Below are 6,000 nucleotides of genomic sequence, written 5' to 3'. Positions count from 1 at the left end.
GCAACCTCAACTTTGGGAAGTCAAGTAGGCAACACCGCCCCACGGCACAGGCTGCTACTGTTCCTCCCTCCTGTCCATAGGCACTGACTCCTAGAGGCTGAGGCAGTTTTGCCCCCCCCAAATATATTTTTGGAGGAGCCCCCTCAGTTTTCATAAGGTGCTTGGCTCCACCCCCTGTCTTCTCTTGACATCATGCACATGGTGTCAGGACACTGCGCAATGTCGCATTGCCCCCCCTCCTCTCGAAAAGCCGCCGCCTCTGCTCCCTGCACATCCTAGACTGGTCTACTCAGAGGAAGGTCCTATTGGTTGAGGTAATACTTATTTTCGGATAAATGAGTATAGGCATAGCTGCCAAGTTATCCCTTTTTTACAGGGATTTTCCCTTATGCTGAATAGGCTTCCTCGCGAGAAAAGGCAAAACTTGGCAGCTATGAGTATAGGATTGCAACCTTTGCCTCATCAAACTCAGTGGGAATTTTCCAAAGTAAAAATGCATATCATTGGACTGTAACTCTTACAGTCCTAGTTACCATACCATACCTGCCAAGTTGCTGTCGGAGAAATAAGGGACCGGGCCGGAAGTAGAAGACCAGAAGTAGCGCTGCCGCCATTTTGGAACTGGGTGGAGCATGCTCAGAAGTGACTTTTGATGCTGCTTTGCCCAGTTCCAAAATAGCCGCCGTGCCAGATGTCACACCACAGCCATTTTGGAACTGGGCAGAGCAGCATGCATCAAAAGTCACTTCTGAGCATGCTCCGCCCAGTTCCAAAATGGCCACCGCGCCAGAATAAACTGGGGAAAAACAAAAAAATCCGTTTTTTCAGCTAGGAACAGCTGGAAAAATGGGGATTTCCCAGGGAATACGGGCGATTGGCAGCTATGTACCATACATACCAATAAAATAATAAAAGGATTGATCAGGGTAGGATGTTATTAATGGCAGAGCAACTGGGACTAGAATGCCTTTCTTAGAAGACAAGGGATTTGCTGGTAGATTCCATGTGTCCCTTCTGAGGCAAACCACCCTTCTGAAAGTTGCAAAACGAAAGCAAAAGGTGTTAAAAGGTTAAAAATCAGAACTATTTACATGACCTAAAACGTGAGTGTGACAGCATCTGCGGACTGGGAATATTATATAGACTCATGTTTGACATGGACCCTATGAAACCCATAGAATCGAATAAAGATGTCTGGAATATTATATGAGCTGAACTGCGGGTTTTGACATATTTGAAGTACCAGGCTGTCGAGGAATTAAATGGAAAGGAATGCATTTTGCAATTTGTTTTCATCAAAGGAGATTTGCTTTGGCAAATTGTTCACGAGAAGGTTCCCCTTTCTGATAAAGAGTTTTCTCCTTGGCTCAAGGCTGGAGAGAATTTCCTGAAAATATAAGTACTATCACCTCCTTACATTTCCCATGCTTATCAGTTTCGAAGGTCAACTGGACTCAGCTGTTAGATTCCATGCAGCTGCTGCATCCCATTACAGCCGCCTTGGAGCAGTTAGAAAAGAAAGGAAGATATACACATTGGCCAACCAAGTGGGACCAGAGATTGGAGATTTGTTGGCACACACCATCAGAATCAGGCCAGACACTGGCAATTTGGCAGTTCTTGAACATCTTTACAGAGACATAATTATCCTGCTGGAACACACATACCACCAGATTAAAATGTGATGCAAGATGCAGTTTCCACAGTACAATAGGATTTTTTTCTCTAGTGATTGCAGTCCAACAGGGTTTCAATAGGTACCACAGTCATGCATCCCCCCAAATGGTAGTGTTTTAAAGGCTGATTAGACCAGGCATCCCCAAACTGCGGCCCTCCAGATGTTTTGGCCTACAACTCCCATGATCCCTAGCTAACAGGACCAGTGGTCGGGGAAGATGGGAACTGTAGTCCAAAACATCTGGAGGGCCGAAGTTTGGGGGTGCCTGGATTAGACAAATGAATGGCGGAAGATGGTTATCGTCATGGCTAAGAACAGTTGATAGACTCTCCTTGCTGCCAGGAATTGTGGGAGAGGGTTGTTGCCTTCAAGGCTTGCTTGTGATCTTTTCACAGGCATCTTCTTGGCAACTGTAAAAAAAAAAAACAGGATAGTACCTAGATGAGGGGTGGACCCTTCGGATGTTGTTGAGCCCCAGCTCTCATCAGCCTCCTGGCAGCATGGCCAGTGGTCAGGGATGATGGGAGTTGTAGTCCAATACCACCTGGAGGACCGCAGATCCCTCATCCCTGATCTAGATGGATTGATTGATGGTTCCGTCCAGTAGGACCAGTCTTCTGCTCTTGTAATTATGCAGGAGTAAATCCCAGGGAATGCAACGAGGCTTGCTTCCAAGTCACTATGCCTAGGGTTGTGCTGCACAGCAGCCTCTTGCAAATTAGGACAACATTTACCAGAGTGCTAGGCTACACACCTGCATAGACGTAAGAAATTTAAGTCGGAGAGAGAAACAACACTGCCAAACTCCACACTTGGAAGGAATTGTGTACTCCCAAAGAGAGTCGGCAAATGGTTATCTAAAAGAATTGTTCAAAGTGTGACATGAGGAAACTAATCTATATTAAGTGGTCTGTGAGTAGTAACTGACCTTCAGAATATTAACGTCCCACACATTAGGAAAGAATTTCAGCATGGATTAAATGCATTTAGAACTGTAATAAATTCACATTTTTTTGTACCGAGCAAAAAGTGTCCCCTGGTTTTATACACTGTGTAAAGCACTGAAATATGCACACATGTTTTTATATTTATTAACATAGCTCCCCCCCCTCTATTTTATAAAGTGCAGATATAACCTGGCCTCCCCCAGTAATGGTTTAATTCTGTCATCTATTTACTCTTCAAAACAAATAATCACCCGCACTCAATCATAACCATTTTATTTGGCTGATGTCACTTACTTAAAATTATATATGTTTATGTTGGATAGTGAATGTCACATCTGTGTGCGCTAATTTCTTAAAGGATGTTTAGGTATGTGGATAATTCAGCGTCAATGAAAAATTGGACCATGCAGTTCACACTGTAAGTGCTTGAAACCACTGAAGTGAGAGTTTTTAAAAGTTGAGAGTATATACTAGGAATAAAAACAGTAATGGTTAAACTAAAATGGCAACTATCTATTTCTCTCTTCCTAGTCTCATTTGGCAGGAACAAAACTGGAAGCCTTGATATATATATACATATATATATATATATATATATATATATATATATATATATATATACAGGAAGAGAGGAAGAACTCAAATGCTACCACAGCCTATAGAATCTACCATGGAGTCATCATGGCAGCTACAGGCAAATGTGATAACCGAGGAATTGAGCTACCTGGCCACACCTCACTGTCATATTGCTCAAATGGGAGAAAGGGTGACATAGCAGTAGTGAAGTTCAAGTTTCAAACCACTGGGTAAAGATAATTTCCATGTACTCCTTCCCTGAACAGATGCTAAGTAGGATTGTTACAGGACACAGGTGGCATTGTGATCTAAACCACTGAGCCTCTTGGGCTTGCCAATCAGAAGGTTGGTGGTTCGAACCCCCGCAACAGGGTGAGCTCCCGCTGCTCTGTCCCAGCTTCTGCCAATCTAGCAGTTCGAAAGCACACCAGTGCAAGTAGATAAATAGGTACCGCTGCAGTGGGATGGTAAACAGCGTTTCCGTGTGCTCTCGTTTCCATCAGTGTTCCGTTGCACCAGAAGCGGTTTACTCATGCTGGCCACAGGACCCGGAAAGCTGTCTGTTGGCAAACGCTGGCTCCCTCAGCCTGAAGCGCGATGAGTGCCGCAATCCCATAGTCACCTTTGACTGGACTTAACCATCCAGGGGTCTTTACAGGGCAAAAGGGATAGTCAAATTCCTTCCTTCCTTCCTTCCTTCCTTCCTTCCTTCCTTCCTTCCTTCCTTCCTTCCTTCCTTCCTTCTTTCCAATAGTATAATGTTGGCATCCAGCTCCCCTCTCCACTGGTCTCCCAGAACCAGAAGAGGTACGAAGAGGGCAGAACCAGACAGACGCTTTGCCGAAGTCTCAGATTGCTTGGGATGGACCCAGGGTAAGAGGTGGCTGAGGGAGCTGCAAGAAGGCAGTTCTCACAACTGCCTAATCTACCAGGATGAGTTGTTGTGTTCACTAGCCCTCAGCTGTTTTGTTTCTTTGGATCGTAGGCTCCGGCTTCCGCCCAACTTTGGGGCAACCCATTGCACATGTGACAACACACGCACGGCACACGTGACGTCACATACTGGGAGGAGGCTGCGAGGCCCATCACAGCCACAGAGATGCCCGATGGGGCCTGTCGCAGGCCCACAGCCATGGGGAGGCCAGGTCACACCTGCATGGAAACTGAAGTTTGCAAGTGACAAAACACTGAGGTTTAAATGTTCAGGAACATTATCCCTGCAACAAATATGTAGGGAGGACGTGTAGACTGTCTGCAATAAATCAACAACAACTGTGGCCTCATTGCACTAATTACCTGGAAAGGCCTGTGCAGCGAATAAAAGGCTGCATACAACTAAAACGATGGATTGATTTATCAAATCAGTTATTGTGGCCAGCCTGAAATCACTAACTGCATTAAGACTGAGAATAATGAGGGGAAATGAACCACTCTTGTAATCAGAGAAGGTAGCTGGATTGGAGAGAATACATCACGTTAAAAACACTCAGGAAATGCCCCTCTCCTGCTCATGAATTAGTCTGAAAAGGTTTGAAAGGCCAACATAAAAAATAAATCTTAATTTTCCACCACAGATGGTGGTACTAATCTTGCAGAAATTCTGCCCCAGTTTGAAAAAGACTGTGCGCTAAGACTACCAACAGGGAATAAAATGAATAGAAAGTATTAAAGCCTAGCCTGAGTGCAACACACTTTTCAAAAACCTACAGCACAACCCCTAAGCATATTTGCTTGGAAGTAAGTCCCACTGAATTCAATGTGACCCACCATATAGTAAGTCTGCACATGATTACAGCATATATCATGACATTGCTCACCATGGATGTGTCGGGATTGAAACTAAAACATGGGTGTGATTTTTTGGAAGCTCAAAATGCAAATTCAAAATTTAAAAGGGAAGAGATTTTGCCACTTACACACTGGTGCTCACCAGAGTTAATTTCTTAGACGTGTAGGAAGTCTCCACTTCCATCGTCCAGCTTGGACACTGAGGTCCAGCTCTGAGGGCCTTCTGGCGGTTCCTCACTGTGAGAGGTGAAACTACAGGGAACCAGGCAGAGGGCCTTCTCGGTAGTGGCGCCTACCCTGTGGAACGCCCTCTCATCAGATGTCAAACAGATAAACAACTAGTTACAGGCAGGTAGCCATGTTGGTCTGACGTAGTCGAAACAAAATAAAAAAAAATCCTTCCAGCAGCACCTTAAAGACCAACTAAGTTTTTATTTTGGTATGAGCTTTCATGTGCATGCACACTTCTTCAGATAAACAACTATTTGACTTTTAGAAACACCTGAAGGCAGCCCTGTTCAGGAAAGTTTTTAATGGCAGCATATAAATAACAAAATGATGATGACATACCATTGCAAACATACTGTAGGCTTGTGCAAAGGAGCTGCAGCCATTCAGGGCTTACTGACAAATGCAGTTTCTACAAAGATTTGTCACGACTTCACATTTCATGACGTGTGCACAGCAAACATGTAAAAGTATGGATCAATTCTTAGGTCCAGTCAAAGGTTTCTTCAAATTCACAAATCAGATAAGCCAGTCTCTTTATTGATCATTAGCAAAAATTCCATAATTATGACAGATGATTATGTGCATAGTAGGAGGACTTGCATTCTGCAAGGTTTTGCTGTGGGGATGGTTAGTATGGAATGTGGATAGGTGCAGTGAACCCTGCCAGGCAAAAAGGCAGGGGATGAATGAATAAATGAATGAATATAAGTGAAAAAGGAGATTCCAACTAAAAGTCAGGAAAAACTCTCTTACGGTAAGAGCCGTTTGACAGTGGAATGG

This window comes from Zootoca vivipara, chromosome 3 (assembly GCF_965207765.1).
Source record: "Zootoca vivipara chromosome 3, rZooViv2.hap1.1, whole genome shotgun sequence".
Taxonomy (NCBI): domain Eukaryota; kingdom Metazoa; phylum Chordata; class Lepidosauria; order Squamata; family Lacertidae; genus Zootoca; species Zootoca vivipara.
This window is presented reverse-complemented; position numbering follows the sequence as displayed.